The sequence below is a fragment of the Sarcophilus harrisii genome, chromosome 5 (assembly GCF_902635505.1).
Source record: "Sarcophilus harrisii chromosome 5, mSarHar1.11, whole genome shotgun sequence".
Lineage (NCBI taxonomy): Eukaryota > Metazoa > Chordata > Mammalia > Dasyuromorphia > Dasyuridae > Sarcophilus > Sarcophilus harrisii.
The window spans coordinates 99,659,074-99,677,610 of NC_045430.1; the positions used below are offsets into that span (position 1 = coordinate 99,659,074).

General features: G+C 36.4%; 1 protein-coding gene across 4 annotated transcripts in view; it reads left to right on the forward strand.

Moving 5' to 3' along the window:
• Positions 1-18,537, forward strand: part of BICD1 (BICD cargo adaptor 1) — a 249,590-nt gene that overhangs the window by 224,182 nt on the left and 6,871 nt on the right. The window lies entirely within an intron of this gene.

Here is an 18,537-nt window from a genome sequence, read left to right on the forward strand (position 1 = left end):
CTAAAGACCAAGAAAGACTCAAGGACTTTTGCTTATCCTGACTCCGGCCGATTCTAGGATGTCTGGGGTGCTAGTGCGGTTGTCACAGGATCAATCATTAAACAAGTTTATAGATTCTTAGTAGACACATTCCTTCTTTAGGAATATCCCTTTGATACTCCTAAAAGTATTATTTCTCAGAGCTGATGACCTTGCTTACCCTGATGCTTTCAAGAAAACTGACAAGCTTACAAATTAAGGGGAGTTGACAGAGACTCCAGAGAAGGGGCTGAGCTTGCTATTGCCCACCCCAACTATTGTTTTCCATGGGCTGTGCTGTTAGATACCTCCCCCGATTCTGTGAAGGGAGAAAAAGGGTGCTGCATACTTTCATACTTGAAGGCAAACTGAGAAGGCTTTCACCTCATCCCTCTTGTTCCCCACATAGTAATTACTAATTTTAGGTTTAACATGATGAAAATAATTTCAAATAATTTAGTTAACAATTTTAGAATTTTCCTAAGCAATAACCAAATAGTCTTAGCTGTAACTTCCTCTTAGTTTTCTAGCAAAGTTGAAAATTCTTAATTACCTAGATTATATTTACAAAGCATTATAAAATGGGATTAACAAGGCTAAGTAAACTATCTACCTTCTCTTAGTTGGCAGAAGTCTGACTCTTTGATAACTCAAAAGTAGGCTGTTTATTTCCAGAGTTTTTAAAATAGTAGCAAACTGCTTTTCTGTTTTACTAAAATTCCTAAACTCTTAAATCTTCTGTTAACACTATCAGTGCAAATAGATTACAATGTACATATCCTTTTAGTGGGCTTTGATTGGAGCTCTTTTTTTTTTTTAACTGCTTTTACTATCATATCTCAAATAACAAATTTCACTGAACTGAATATATTTTCTTTCTCTTCATCTCACCCTTTTGTTTTCCTCTATACACTTATCCTTCTAGTCTTGGGGGGGAGGGGCTTAATTTAGTTGAATTTGCTTCCAAATTACTCTACACATACATTTATCTCTACAATGACATTGTATATTGGGCACATCTAAAAACCCATAAAGTTATCGAATATGAAATAATTATATGCAATAAAGCATTTACATTCATATAGCATGTTTTAATGATAAGTACTTTTGCAGTCATGTGATCTTCACAACAACAATCATTATTTCTCTCTCAAATCAGAAAACTGGGCAGAGATAAAATAATTTGCCACAAATTACATAGCTAATATATTCCTGCAACTGAAATAGAGTGGTGGGTTTACCAAAAGTGAAGGCTGATTCTCCAGTTGATAAGTGGTCAAAGGATATGAACAGACAATTCTCAGATGAAGAAATTGAAATTATTTCTAGCCATATGAAAAGATGCTCCAAGTCATTATTAATCAGAGAAATGCAAATTAAGACAACTCTGAAATACCACTACACACCTGTCAGATTGGCTAAGACAGGAAAAGATAATAATGAATGTTGGAGGGGATGTGGGAAAACTGGGACATTGATACATTGTTGGTGGAACTGTGAATACATCCAAGCATTCTGGAGAGCAATTTGGAATTATGCTCAAAAAGCTATCAAACTGTGCATACCCTTTGACCCAGCAGTGCTACTACTGGGCTTATATCCCAAAGAGATCTTAAAGAAGGGAAAGGAACCAGTATGTGCAAGAATGTTAATGGCAGCCCTCTTTGTAGTGGCCAGAAACTGGAAACTGAGTGGATGCCCATCAATTGGAGAATGGCTGAATAAATTGTAGTATATGCATATTATGGAATATTATTGTTCTGTAAGAAATAACCAGCAGGATGATTTCAGAAAGGCCTGGAGAGACTTACATGAACTGATGCTGAGTGAAATGCGCAGGACCAGAAGATCATTATATACTTCAACAACAATACTAATATGATGATCAGTTCTGATGGACATGGCCCTTTTCAACAATGAGATGAACCAAATCACTTCCAAGAGAGCAGTAATGAACTGAACCAACTATATCCAGGGAAAGAATTCTGGGAGACGACTATGAACCACTACGTAGAATTCCCAATCCCTCTATTTTTGTCCGCCTGCATTTTTGATTTCCTTCACAGGCTAATTGTACACTATTTCAAAGTCCGACTCTTTTTATACAGCAAAATAACTGTTTGGACATGTATACTTATGTTGTATTTAACATACCTTAACACATTTAACATGTATTGGTCAACCTGCCGTCTGGGGGAAAGAGGGAAAAAGTTGGAACAAAAGGATTTGCAATGTCAATGCTGAAAAATTACCCATGCATATATCTTGTAAATAAAAAGCTATAATAATAATTTTTTAATTGAATTTTTTTTTAAAAAGTGAAGGCTGACTGGATTTCTCACCTCACACTGCCACTCTGGGTAGTGCCAAGGTCACCTGGATTCTTCCCAGACAGTTCCTGGATAGAATCTGCTTAAAACTGGGGTGACTGGTTCCTTATAATGGTAGTTTCAGGTGCCAGGGCTCTGGGAATGCTGACCATGGGGCCTGACCCCTCACTCCATCCCCATTCTTCTAATCTAGGTTGGGGAGGTGTTTCAGCAAAGTTGTGTGGGCCCCTCACAGCTGTTGCTGCTTCCTCTATTTCTACAGGTAAGGCAGAATTTGAGTTACAGTATTTTAGCATTGTCTTTAATTAATCTGATCTGAGATGAGAGAAGTTAGCAAATAGAGAGACTTGGGCTATATAGATCTTGTTAGCAATCCCCACAACTGAAATGTACTCAGGACTCAGGACAAGATAGAAGTCAAGGAAGGGTTATTGGCAAAATATTCCTTTTTACCTAGTTTGGTTTTTTATTTCTTTTTTTTCCAGAATGGGGTAAATTCCTATAATTATCCCCAATGTTTTAGGAATTTTTCTTGCCATCTTAAAATGACTAATTGCTAAACTTCCTAATCATTGTTCTCAAAAGTTTGAGAATCTACTAAGATGCTATTTTAATTTTAATTAGCTAACTTTGTTTCTGTAGCCCCAACTTGGTCAGAACTAATGTCTGCAGGAGAAAGTATGCTTTTTTCCCCTTTTTGAGAGTCAAGGATGGGGTAGCTAGGTGGTGCAGTGGATAGAGCACCAGCCCTGAAGTCAGGAAGATCTGAGTTCAATTCTGGCCTCAGACACTTAACACTTCCTAGTTGTGTGACCCTGGGCAAGTCCCTTAACCCCAATTGCCTCAGCAAAAAAAAAAAGTCAAGGATGTTAAGGAATCATTCCCAGCATTCTAGCTGCAGTGTAGAAGTTTCTTTCTTGCTGGCTGCATTTTAAATCTTTACAGAATTGGTTCACAGAACAAACATGACATAGACATTCTGTACAGACGCAGACATGGAGAGAAAGTTAAAAATTTTGCCAAAATTTATGCCAAAAGCCATCCTATGGTGCATCATCTCCTCTGGTGCCTAGGAACTTTGCCAAAAATTACACGAATTTCCAACTCTGGGTGGAATCAAGGAAAATTTGCTGAGTATGGAGCTCACAATAACCCAGACAGGCTTTCTCCCAGTAGCTTGGGGTGTCCCAGTTATAGGATTGAAGGAGGAAAAAAATGTAGGGCTTAACTTGACAAGTAAAGAATCAAGCCAGGAAAGACCAGACTCTCCCTTATCGGATCATCAAATGTTGAGGTTCAGAAGGGATCTCAAAAGGTTGGGGGCCACAGACTGGTGTCATGAGGTGTCTCAAAAGAATTTGCAGACTTGACTCCATCTCCAAATCAAGGGGCAAAATTTTTTGTAATTGTAACGCCAATTGAAGCAGGCTAAGTTCCAGAAGAATTTAGCAATGTTACTTTTTTTGCTAATTTTATGGCTTTCAGGTAAGTTTGAGGGGTAATTTATTCACTATTGTCTCAGAACTTGGTTATCACTGACCAACAGATTATCTGTCTGTTTTACCTCTTCATTTTTTCTATAGCCTCTTCTCCTCAATAAATGTTCCTTTTGGCAAAGAGAATGGCCATTGTGAATTTGTCACATGTTTATTTTGAACCAGGAATTGCTACCTTGACTTCATCAAATATTTTATTTAAAAAGTTATTTTTATTAAATTTAAGTTTTATTATACACTTCAAAAACTTTTGAAATGTAACTCATTTTAAACATATAATGTTCATTTTGTGATTGTTGTTCAAAAATTTGACTTTCAGTGAATAGTGTGCATAACATAATTTGCCCCCATAACTTCTAGAAGTTCTGCAGCACAAATTTGTTGGAAAAATAATTGTTCATTTTAATTTCAATGAGATCTTAAATTGAGAAAAGATATACCACAAGCTGAAAAGTAATATGGTGGAGAAAAGGCCAGTCTTAAAATCTAACAAGACTTGGGTTTAAATCCTGCCTCTTAGACTCCATGTGATTTTGGCAAGCTACAGAACCTCTTAGTGCTACAGGAAATGCTGTGTTTCAGATAAGTTGTTGATCTGCTTAAATCAAGGGAGATTTCATTCTGGGAATCCCCTACTGTGAAGGAATTACAGGTGTAGATTATACAAGACAACAAATCAAGTGAATATAACTAAGAATAAAGTTACCTTTTAACTAGAAAACCAGAAATAATTTCAGTTACTCCTACCAAAAAACCACACCCAAAAAAAGTTTACCTCAGATAATGAATTGAAAGTTTAGGAAGAATCTTTCCTATTATTGTCAACCAGCTTTATAAAAGTTACTCACAAGTCATTGGGCTAAATATTGAGGATAAAAAGAAAGGCAAAAGCCCATTATGGCTCTCCAGGAGCTCCCAATCTAATGCCAAAAATTTTTTTTCATATTGCTTTCTTTGTTTTTCTTTCTGAAATAAACTTTAGGACGGTTTTTATAAAAAGGTTTTGTTTTACTTTAAATAGGTGGGGCTAGATGAAGGGAAACTGAGAAAGCATTTCTCTTTTCAGAGATGTTTGACAAAGAAAAGTATAATTAGATATAGAGCTTAAATTTGTATTTTACTTGTAGTAAAGAAAAAAAAAGACTAGGGGGAAATGTACATAGTATATTTTTGTCCTACATCTTTTTCTTGCTAGCTCCACATCTAATTATATTAGGAGGCAGAGTGGTTAAGTGTATTTAATGAGGTGCTAGTGGTAGAGAATTGAGGTGTAAGAATTCCCTCTGGTCAGTGCACAGGTCTAACGTGAAAGAATTCGGGAACCCATAAAGTCTGAATGGCAAAAAGGCACTGAGAAGCCAGCTTTGCTAGGAAGACAGATTTTTTAGTGGCAAGAGATCCTGTTAGGGAAATAAAGGTTAACACTGAGAAGAGAATGTCTTCACAAAGGGCAAGAGTCCTAGCACACAGCTGTGCCAAGAAGAGAGGTTCCTAGGCAAGGCATAATCCTGCTTTGGACTTCTGCAAAGATTTGGAGTTCAGAATTGTCCTTTATAGCAGTCTGAGGCTGGAGTTTCCATTCAAAATTGAAGGAGAATCCTTCAATGTTGTCAATGCCCCCAGGCTTAGATTTCTAGTTGAAAAGAAAGTACTTATTTTGGAGTTTCAAGACACTCAATAGGAATATCAGGCCCAGATCTCCAACTGAATGAGACCACTTAAGTTCCACTGGGATTTAAGTTCCACTGGGAGTTGTCCTGGGCTAATCTTCAACTCAATAGAAGGTGTAGCTGCTCAATAGAGGGTGAAGCTAGTCCCCACCAAGATTTCCAACAGAATGAAACACAACTGCCCTGAAGGGTGGGTCTCTGTCAAAGGAAAGTTTTCAGGGTTCATCCCTGTCATATTTATAGTTAAAATTAAATTTTTATCACTGCATTAAGAAGTATTTCTTGGGAAAGAAAGAAAAGAAAAACATTTACTAAAGTAATAATCCTTTTTCTGCCTTTTAATCCCCATCTCTTAAACTTTTTAGTTCTGTGGCTCTCATGTGTGAATACCTCTCCTGAGATTAGTTCCTCCCCCTGTAACCTCCCCCCTCATTTAATTTACTTGATCAGTTGATCAATTCAATAAATAAACATTTATTAAGCGCCTGTGGCAGGCATTGTGCTAAATGCTCAGAATACAAAGAAAGGCAAAAATGGTTCTAGTTCTCCAGTGACTTACAATCTAAACCGGGGTGTTCAGATTTACTATGGCATAATATAACAATTTAGAGGTGTGTGGTAAGGGTCACTGCCCCTCCCTCCAATTAATCAGTGATTTGTTTTAGGAGAGGCAAAAAGGAATTTATTGCTTTCTCCTGAGAAAGGACACACCCACAGTCCACCAAAACTGCTTCAGTCAGGGAGTGTACAAAGGTGAGCAGTTCTCAGTAAGTTTATGTTGACCCTAAAGTGGAGTTCCACCCCCAACCCCCCAGGCTTTTCAGAGGTTAGGAGGGAACTTACCCCAGCAACAAAGGAACTCAAAACAAAGATGTTTGCTCAATAAGGAGGGAGAATTGCCTTTCCCCTGTCCGCAGTCACAAGGGGACAATGTGGTACTAGAACATAAATGTTCTAATTTCTTTCAATTGTGCAGAGCTAAGGGAAAAAAACAAAAAGGTTCCTTTTAAATTTCAGACCACCATTCCCAATCAGAAAACCCAGTCCCTGCCCCTAAGGAGGTGATATTACATTCTTTTGAACCTCCTTTCTGACCACCCACACATTGTCCCTGTGGGTTTCAGTTTTCTAATTTGTTTCATTTTTCCAATTTAATTTTTATAATTGTGGAAACCAAACAAATACTCAAACATTTCTTACAGAGGCAAAAAACCAATTCAATAATATATCCTTTTCTAGAACCAATGTTATTTTTTTTTTTTATTTACAGTCCTTTTATTTACAGGACATATATGCATGGGTAACTTTACAGCATTAACAATTGCCAAACCTCTTGTTCCAATTTTTCACCTCTTACCCCCCCACCCCCTCCCCTAGATGGCAGGATGACCAGTAGATGTTAAATATATTAAAATATAAATTAGATACACAATAAATATACATAACCAAAACGTTATTTTGCTGTACAAAAAGAATCAGACTCTGAAATATTGTACAATTAGCTTGTGAAGGAAATCAAAAATGCAGGTGTGCATAAATATAGGGATTGGGAATTCAATGTAATGTAGAACCAATGTTATTTAATTGAGAAACCATGAAGAAGAGAAAGGAATATATCTGTCATCAGGAAGGGAAATGGTTAAGGGGTTCGGAACTGAGCAGATAAGTTTAGTTTATTGGGTGAAGTTGCAACAGCAATCATTACAATGTAATTATTAGAATATTAGGTTATTATTATTAGACTAGAATAGCTAAATATTAGAATTAGAATAGAATCTATTAGAATAAAATAGCTCAGTGGTTTGTCTCAAGGAGTTCAGAGCAAAGAGGCTAAGTACAGTGAACCTTTGAACCTAATTCTGCATCTGTCACTTTTCAGCTGTATTGATATGGGCAATATAGACACTAGATAATGGTAGTCACCAAAAGTTGGGATTTGGTCATGTGAATAATTCACAATGGTCATTCTTTTTGGAAAAAGATCTGTTTAGGAGAAATCAGTTACCAACAAAATGAAGGGATACATAGATCTCAGAAATGGTAAATATGAGAATAGGAGAGCATATGAAAGCCAAGTTCCTCAGTGGAACTCACAATTACCGGTAGAAAGCGAGCCCCCATGAGATTGGGACATGTCCTTACCTGGCAGGTTAAATCCTTGAAGGAACTTAGCACCCTAAAAGAGTTAGCTGTAAGGAGGAAAAGTGGGGTTGGGAAGCATAGTGGAGTTAGAATAGATACCAAGTGGCATGGGGGAGGAGTAAAGAGAAAGACACCATGAGGTAGGGTGCCAAGGCAGAGATCCAAAGGAGGGCAGCAGTCATGAGATGGCTCATAAATACATTTTATGGAGAAAATTTAACTTAAGGAACATGATTGGGATTTCTGACTGGACATGGCAAGGTGAAGCTGTCCCAAGATCTCTACATAGGGTACCTTACGGATTTGACTTAGTTGAATTTCTGACTGGAGACTTCTCCCATGAGCTAAACTGATCTCTTATCAGTGCCTTTTCCCCTGCTTGCCTCAGGGATTAATTCTTTAGTTTCTCACTAACACACCATTCAGCACCTCATCAGTTTGATCTTGAGCAAATCCCTTAATTTCACTTAGCCTCAATTTTCTCATTATATATTAAGTAATAAAAGCATTTGCATAGTACTTTACAAAGGTTTGCAAAGTACATTACAAATATTATCTTATTTTATTCTTGGAAGAAGCAAAATATCTTACAAAAAACTCTACTGATTCGCTGATGAATACAAAAAAGATTTTTTCATTCTTGTAACAATGGGTGCCTAGGTGAGTAGACACATCTTTGAAACTCCAAAGGTAGCATTTTATTTCCTATCCTGAAGCACAAATTACTCACTTGATTCCCTTGGATGTTGCAGAAGTTACAAGACATGAATCTCCACCCCCTCATTACATAGCCAGTCTCTGACCCAAAGAAGCTTAAGTTCTAGAAAGGGGAAAGCCCTGCTCAGTTAGGGCTAAGGGCAAAGAACAAAAGATTCTTTTCGAATCTCAGGCCACCATCCTTCATTACAAAAGTCAGTCCTTGCTCCCAAGAAGCTTATGTTCTTTTTTTATTTTTTTATTTTTTGGTCTTAAACATAACTATTTATTTAACAATAAGGAAAGATAAATAATATTATATACAAATTGATATTTTTATACATAATATTTTGCTATATAAAAATTATGTATGTGTGTATACACATATCATAAACACATATAGAAAGAGATCACAGTTGCCTATCAATATATTCAATATGTGGTGATTTTGAATGTTTGAATTTGAATGTTTTATCAATGAATTCCCCCATGTCTGTTTTAAATGAGAACATATCAATGGAAAGTCAAATAAGTTATAAGGTGTTCTTGAGCTTTTTGCCAGAAACTCAACGGGTCCATATGATGGAAATATATGGCTAACTTCCACATCTATACCTTCAGTTTCCATTACCACTATACAAACAATTAAAAACTTAACGACCCCATATCTCTCCAGGGTCAACAATGCTCTCGAAACAGGTAAATTCTTTTTGACACTGATGTCACTCCTCTCTTTCTACATAGTCTCTCCAGGTTTCAAAGTCAGAATTCTTTTTTTTTTTTTTTTTTCATAATTATAACTTTTTATTGACAGAACCCATGCCTGGGTAATTTTTTACAACATTATCCCTTGCACTCACTTCTGTTTCGACTTTTCCCCTCCCTCCCTTTACCCCCTCTCCCAGATGGCAAGCAGTGCTATACATGTTAAATATGTCACAGTATATCCTAGATACAATATATGTGTGCAGAACCGAACAGTTCTCTTGTTGCACAGGGAGAATTGGATTCAGAAGGTAAAAATAACCCAGGAAGAAAAACAAAAATGCAAACAGTTTACATTCATTTCCCAGTGTTCTTTCTTTGGGTGTAGCTGCTTCTCTACATCACTGATCAATTGAAACTGAGTTAGATCTTCTCTTTGTCGAAGAAATCCACTTCCTTCAGACTACATCCTCATACAGTATTGTTGTTGAGGTATATAATGACCTCCTGGTTCTGCTCATTTCACTTAGCATCAGTTCATGTAAATCTCTCCAAGCCTCTCTGTATTCATCCTGCTGGTCATTTCTTACAGAACAATAATATTTCATAACATTCATATACCACAATTTACCCAACCATTCTCCAATTGATGGGCATCCATTCATTTTCCAGTTTCTGGCCACTAAAAAGAGGGCTGCCACAAACATTTTGGCACATACAAGTCCCTTTCCCTTCTTTAGTATCTCTTTGGGGTATAAGCCCAGTAGTAATACTGCTGGATCAAAGGGGATGCACAGTTTGATAGCTTTTTGAGCATAGTTCCAAATTGAAGCTTACATTCTTTTGGAGGGAGATAACTTTAACACTTGATTATTCTTTGATGACCTTGTGGATTTGTTTTCTAATTTAAGTTTCATTTCTTCAATTTAATTTTCATACTTGTAGAAACCAAATAAACGCACATTTCTTACAATTTTCCCCCTTTTTTCTTTTTTAATAATTTGGTTTCCACATTTTTTCTTAACCCCTCAAATTTAGCCAATTCTTACATCACTTTACATCACACTTCATAAAAGTCTAATAGTCCCTGCAAAGATCTCCTTACACAGAATGGATAATTAATCCTTGCATTCTCTGCTAATTCTTTTGACAGGTCTGTACTAAGAGTGAACTCCAACTGTAATGCACGTTCCTCCTTTTCCTGCCAATAACCTGTCTAGAGTCATTCTGTTTTCCCATGCTATTCTTCTAGTAGCATCTAACTATTGTGTTATTCCCTTCAGTGCCTCTCTGATGTAACTTATCCAATAATATTTACTCATCACAGTAGGAATGACCCAAATCCAGAACTAGATTTTTAGACTTGAATTCATCAGTAACTATCCTTGACTTAATTCTTCCTGATTCAGTGTTACTTTCTTCATGCCAGGGTAAAAGAAGTAGCCAATTGGGTTAGTGCACAGGGGCCTACTCAGTTCTTAGACAAAGCAGGTTTGAGAGTGCTGCTTCCACAGTACTACCCAAAGTTTGCTTGGGGTATGCTCATCGGAGAAATTGCCAGAGTTTTCAGACTCAGGTTCATGCCACTACAATCCCTAAGTTTTGGAATCTTTTTGGTTTAATCCCTCACAGAAAGGAAAGGTAGAACAAAGCATTGCAATTCTCCCCAGAAATATTATATTTAAAACATGTTCTTCTATACCAAAGGGAATGGTACTATCTGGGCATGGGACAACCTGTATCATAAACATAGAAATTACTTCTTGTTCAGATTCTTTACAAAGTACTTTACAAATTCTACCCAGATATTGGTGTCTATCACTTGCCTTAATTTAATACCAAATCTTCCTATTCTGTCTATTCCCAACTTAACTCTTTTAATCTGCATTTTCTAAATGTTCAGCCTTTGTCATAAACTAAATATTATTCCAATTTGGACAGGCAGTTCCATAAAATCCTCTTTCTCAATTAGGACACAAATACTTATTGTACCTACTTGTCTATGGGAGTCAAGCCTCTATAATTCTATAATTTGACAAGAATCAAACAGAATTATTTGTGGGATATCCTTCCCAGTAATATTAACTCAAATTTTGACCCAATGTCCCCATCCTAAGTCCCAAAATACTATTGTAGCAGGAGAGTAGAATTAATCCTATATAACCTTCCCCCTTCACAGAATCAATGAACTCCTTATAGGGAACCCACTCAGACAATGGGTAATTTGAGGTCCATTTACCAGCCAATTCCAGTTCCTTCCCAAAGAAATGGGGCCCAAAGTCCTCTGAGGTATGTGGCAATGATCTCACCTTCTGAAATTACTTCCTGCTGAGAATGGGTATTGAACTGGATCATCCTACAGGGTTCCATTTGAAGATACAGGGGGCTGAGTCACACCCCTGAATATATAATACAGTTGTCTAGTGCTGGTCATTTGAAAGTGAATTGCTCAAAGCCTATAAGAAAACAAACCCAAGAGAATGAAAGAGAGATTGAATACAAAGAGCAGAACCTCATTCTTGGGAGGTATGCTAAAATTCTCTAACTAGCTAGTTAGGCATAATCTCTTTTAATAGGGACTAGTTTATAACCCCAAAGCAATTTTGAGAAAGGGTGGAGGGGTCCCATCCAAATACCAGCGGTATTCACAAAATCCTTTCTTCACAGGTCTTTTCATACAAATTATTCACAAGAAAACATGTTTGTACCACAGAACACACTATGAAAACAAATGTTATTCCCACATTAGTAACAAACTTAAATAAAATTGACTTTCCCATTGATGTAACAATATTCCATAAGTTGCATCCTTCAAAGAAAACTTGAATACACAAGAATCCTCTTCTCCAAACCTACTAAAAATGTTTCAGCTTTAGTTTCAGTAATCAATAAAATAACAGTTAGATTATTGTCTATGAACAGTTCAGATGAATGACTAGACCAAGTATTCATTTCCCTAATTATTTAGGTAATAACTACATATTTTCAGATCAAAAATAGAAACTTTTTATTGTGCTCACTTCTACTGACTACTTGCTCTGATTGTAGAAATTTGCTGTAAGAGGAAAAAACAGGGACTTGATTATAATAGCATAAAAACAGGTCCTTCAGGCTTTAGTGTGAGGGTACGTACATGACAGGATAAAGCATCCTTAGCTTTGTTTCACAATTGACAACCAATTATGCAGTAACAATTCCATCTCATAGCCAGACTCAGGAATAATCAGGTGGGAAACAAAGAAACAGAACTGGGAAACAGTCAAAAGGATCCCATCTTGAACATAGGCCAAGATTTTCCTCCCAGTTCTTACCCAGATAGATGTCCACTTGAGACAATTGAGGATAGCATCCCTTTGAGTAACTTATGGCATTTCTTCCCAATAGTGGGTTGCTGACTTAATGATCAATCAATAATACCCAAATTCAAAACTCAAAAGAATATTAGTTACAGTCCCAAGAGATTTTAATATCTAATAGCAAATCCTACTAATCATAGCTTAGGACTAGATACATTATTTTTATTCTCATGAAGTTGAAATAAGCCATAAAAGTTTATCAGAACTCAGACATATAAGAAATTCTGTTTAACATCTTTAACATGTTTTTCTTTTCTTCTTGAGTTTAAACAAATCCTGGTGAAAGGACCAATCATTAGAAAACATTCTATATAATAAGCTTATAGATTCTTTTTATTATTATTATTATAACTCTTTATTGACAGAGCCCATGCCTGGGTAATTTTTTTTTTACAACATTATCCCTTGCACTCACTTCTGTTCCGACTTTTCCCCTCCCTCCCTTCAGCCCCTCCCCCAGATGGCAAGCAGTCCTAGACATGTTAAATATGTCACAGTATATCCTAGATACAATATATGTGTGCAGAACTGAACAGTTCTCTTGTTGCACTGGAAGAATTGGATTCAGAAGGTAAAAATAACCTGGTAAGAAAAACAAAAATGCAAGGCTTATAGATTCTTAATAAACACATTTCTTCTTTGGGAACTGTACATCCCCAAAAAACTCATTTTACAGGGCTGATGACTTGCTTATACTGATGGTTTAAAGAAAAATGACAAGCTTACAAATTAGGGGAAGTTGACAGAGACCCCAGAAAAGGGGCTGAGCTTGCTGTTGCCCACCCCAACTATTTGCTTCTTTGGGCTCTGCTGTTAAATACCTTCCCTGACCCTGTGAAGGGAGAAAAAGGATGCTGCATATCCTTATACTTGAAGATGAACTGATAAGGCTTTCAACCTCATCCCTCTTGTTCCATATATGATAATTACCAATTTTAGGTTTAGCATGATGACAATAATTCCAAATAACTTAGTTAACAATCTTAGAATTTTCATGAAGTAATAGACAAATAATCTTAGTTGTAATTTCCTCTTAGTTTTCTAGCAAAGATAGAAATACTCAATTCCCTAAGCTACATTTACAAAACATTTATAAAACAGGGTTAGCAAAACTATAAAAAAATAAACTTTTCACCTTTTTTATAAGAATAAACTTATTCTGTCCCCAAGTTGTTGTAGCTTTGGAAGTTCTCAGGAGGGTTGTGGCTTCCCCTTCGATTCCCTCAAATAAATTTCCTTTTTGTTTAGGAAGTAAACAAAAAAATTGTTAATATTGAGGTAAAACAGAATCTATCACAAAAATATATAGAAGTCTTGTAATTTACAGTTAAGTTTTCACTTTTAACATATACAGCAATTGAAAAAGTTATTTTAAAATCAATCAATACTTTGGTTTGTGAGATTCTTCTTGTGAAATTGTGGATGTTCCATTCAACTAAATTATTTCTTAGTTGTTAAACCAACTCCTTAACTTTAATTAAAATTTTATAAACTCTATCCTTTATGTATATTTCTTTGTTAAAGAGAGAAATCAAAATAAACTTTAAGATTGAGAATATAGGTAATATCTAAGTTACTTTAGACAAAATTTCACAAAACTTATATGACCAGCACAGCTAAAATTTTACAAATTGCCCAATATACAATTTAGAAATTGTGTAGTATCTTAAATATATTTTATCTAATTAGGAGACACAAACATCTGATCTCTTTAGGCAAGTTACCAGAGAACTGTTTTAATATCCAATTTTTAAATTTAAAGTAAATACAAACTTAAATTTCTAGTAGCTATAGTTCAATATCAATGCACACATTTTCTAAAATTTTATTCCCAAATGCATCAATTGAAAGTAATTCTATCGATCTAGAAAAAATAACAACAAAATTCATATGGAAGAACAAAAGATCGAGAATCTCAAGGGAATTAATGAAAAAAAATCAAATGAAGGTGGCCTAGCTGTACCTGATCTAAAACTATATTATAAAGCGGCAGTCATCAAACCTATTTGGTTGGTTAAGAAATAGATTAGTTGATCAGTGGAATAGGTTAGATTCACAAGACAAAATAGTTAACTATAGCAATCTAGTGTTTGACAAACCCAAAGATCCTAACTTTTGGGATAAGAATTCATTATTTGACAAAAACTGCTGGGATAACTGGAAATTAGTGTTGCAGAAATTAGACATGGACCCACACTTAACACCAAGATAAGATCAAAATGGGTCCATGATTTAGGCATAAGGAATGAGATTATAAATAAATTAGAGGAACATAGGATAGTTTATCTCTCAGACTTGTGGAGGAGGAAGAAATTTGTGATCAAAGACGAACTAGAGACCATTATTGATCCCCCACAAAATACAAAATGTTGATTACATCAAATTAAAAAGCCTTTGTACAAACAAAACTAATGCAAACAAGATTAGAAGGGAAGCAACAAACTGGGAAAATATCTTCACAGTTAAAGGTTCTGATAAAGGCCTCATTTCCAAAATATATAGAGAATTGACTCTAATTTATAAGAAATCAAGCCATTCTCCAATTGATAAATGGTCAAAGGATATGAACAGACAATTTTCAGATGATGAAATTGAAACTATTTCCACTCATATGAAAGTGTTCCAAATCACTATTGATCAGAGAAATGCAAATTAAGACAACTCTGAGATACCACTACACATCTATCAGATTGGCTAAGATGACAGGAAAAAATAATGATGAATGTTGGAGGAGATGTGGGAAAACTGGGACACTGATTCATTGTTGGTGGAGTTGTGAATGCATCCAACCATAGTGGAGAACAATCTGGAATTATGCCCCAAAAGTTATCAAATTGTGCATACCCTTTGATTCAGCATTGCCACTACTGGGCTTATACCCCAAAGAGATACTAAAGAAGGGAAAGGGACCTGTATGTGCCAAAATGTTTGTGGCAGCCCTGTTTGTAGTGGCTAGAAATTGGAAAATGAATGGATGACCATCAATTGGAGAATGGTTGGGTAAATTGTGGTATATGAATGTTATGGAATATTATTGTTCTGTAAGAAATGACCAGCAGGATGAATACAGAGAGGATTGGAGAGACTTACATGAACTGATGCTAAGTGAAATGAGCAGAAGCAGGAGATCATTATATACTTCAACAACAATACTGTATGAGGATATATTCTGATGGAAGTGGATTTCTTCGACAAAGAGAAGATCTAACTCAGTTTCAATTGATCATTGATGGACAGAAGTAGCTACACCCAAAGAACACTGGGAAATGAGTGTAAACTGTTTGCATTTTTGTTTTTCTTCCCGGGTTATTTCTACCTTCTGAATCCAATTCTCCCTGTGCAACAAGAGAATTGTTCAGTTATACACACATATATTGTATCTAGGATATACTGCGACCTATTTAATATGTATAGGACTGCTTGCCATCTGGGGTAGGAGGTGGAAGGAGGGAGGGGAAAAGTCAGAACAGAAGTGAGTGCAAGGGATAATGTTGTAAAAAATTACCCTGGCATGGGTTCTGTCAATAAAAAGTTATTTTTTAAAAAATTTTAAAAAAAGAAAGTAATTCTATCATATATCATTTAAATTCAAAAACATTATAATTTAGGTCACATTTTCTTTTTTTTTTTTTTCTTTGTTTGAGAAAACCTCCTCAAAAACTTCATTCTTTTAGACTCCTCAGAATCATTGAAATGGCAATAAACTAAGACCTGAGATGGAGCCCCTGGGAACAAAATGGCAATGACTTCTATCTCCCTCCCCTAGATTTTATATTCTTCCCTAAATGAACTGCAGTATTAAGAAGGGAGAAATATTTAAACATACAAAGTGGATTTCCTTAGATTTCCTCAAGCCACATAGAGATAGACCACACCCTTTTACAGAATCTAGAATTCCCTGAGAATAGTTTTGAGAGTCTGGGATGTTGGGGGATGTAGGAACCAACGTAGAGAGAAATTGAGACTGACCATAGGGTTTTGGAGGAGCCTACCATTCTTTGGAAAGGCTGGATTCAATCAAGTCCATATGCAGCAGCCCTGAATGATGAGGTCCAAATAAGGAGGTGTGAGAATAGAGAGGAAGAGATCTCCTAACAGCAATGAGATCCCCTTGGTTGGCTTTGCAAAAGAATTCAAAAACCTCAATGAATACAGGCACAAGGTTTGTGGCAGAGAATGGGATTTAATTGCATTAAGAAGACAGCTTGCTAGGAAGACAGACTTCTTAGTGGGCAATGAATTTTTTTTTTTTTTTTTTTTTTTGCTATAGCAAAGGTGAGTTACACTGAGAAGAGAATATCTTCAGCAGTGGGCAAGGTCCTGTTAGGACATCTGTGAAGATAGGTTTGACCAAACCTTGGTATACCAAGATGGTAAATCTTGGCCTGGGGTTGGGGAGCAGTTTGAGCCACTAAGTAGAGGACTATTGAGACAGAGATCTCCAATTGAATAAGATCACTTAGTTTGAGTTTGAGTTTGAGCCCAGGGACTAATTTTCAGTTCAATAGAGGGTGGTGATTATGTCCCTGGCCAAGATCTCCAATTGAATGAGATTACTTAGGATGTTTCTCTTATGGACAGAAGAGTGTGCCTCTCCCAGGGGAGAGCTTGGGACCCTGAATCATCCTTCTCTCACAGATTAAAGGGGACACAATTTACATCATGATCATTCCCATTCCCCTCTAAGGGGAGAAGCTAGAAAGTATAACTTTTAAGAAAAATTCAGATTAGTTTGCATCAAGATGCCTTAAAATAGTGACACTAAACATGCTTTTAAATCCCCAAATGACCAGATCTTTTCCTTTGTAGTTCCTTTGTAATTTTCCTATGTAAACAAAACATAGATTCACTCTCACACAAACTGCTTTTAAATTCCTTTTCTTTCTAATACAGAGTTGTTCCTTCCCTACTTCCTGAAGAACCTCTTCTCTTCTGGAACCCCACTTCTCTAGAGTTTCTCATAAATTTCTCTTGCACAGACCCTTCCTGCACTTCAGCATGAAAGTTTCCACACTGTGGTGATCCCAGATCACTCCTCAATTCTAGATTTCCTGATATCCCCTTTCTTCTAGTACCATATCAGAGGTATGTCCCAGGGGTTCCCTTGGCACCATTAAATCCCCAATTTTACCAATGTTTGACACCTCAGACCCTATAAGATGGCTCCAGCAATTAAAGACAATACTAGATAGTTTGGGTTCTTACCATTGGTTTTTGCACAGAGATGCCTGGCTGCTGCAAAATCTCTTCTGTTTCCCTTCCTGATTTCCTGGATTCATCAGTGGACTTACCAACATAGTTCTGAGATCTTGAACAGTCTATGAATGGAGGACCCAGAACTGAGCCATGAGACCACTGAAATCCATGGCATACATCTCCTTATCCTTCAACAGGGGCCACCAGCTGTTGAAGGTCCATAATATCTGGATCCCAGATGGGCCCCCATTTGTAAAAAACAAAATATCTTACCCAAAACTCCACTGATTCAATGATGAATGCAGGTAAGATTTATTGTACATTCTTGCAAGAATGGGTGTCTAGGTGAGTAGACACACCTTTGAAGCTCCAAAAGCAGCATTTTATTTCCCATCCTGAAGCACAGGTCCCTCCCCCAATTCCCCATTAATTGGATGTTACAGAAATTATACAACATGAATCTTACATATTCAGTCCCTGACCTAAAGGAGCTTACATTTTAGAAGAGGGAAGATAATAGGAGGGCTAAGGAGAAAACGCAAAAGATTCTTTTCAAATCTCAGGCCATCGCCCCTGATTACAAAAGTAAGTCCCTGCCCTCAAAGAGCTTACATTCTTTTGGGGGAAGATAACCTCCACTCTTGGTTTTTCTTTGATGTCCTTGTGGGTTTCAGTTTTCTAATTGAAGTTTCATTTCTTCAATTTAATTTCATAACTGTGGAAACCAAATAAATGCCCATTTCTCACAATTCTCACAACAACCATGGGAGGTAGATGTTATTATTATTTCCATTTTACAGCTAAAGAAACTGACAGAGATCAAACCTTGCCTGAATTTCACACAACTGGTTTGTAGTGTCTGAGGTAGGATTTAGACCCAGATATTCCTGATTCCAGCTCTAGCATTCTTTCCACTGAACCATGTAGA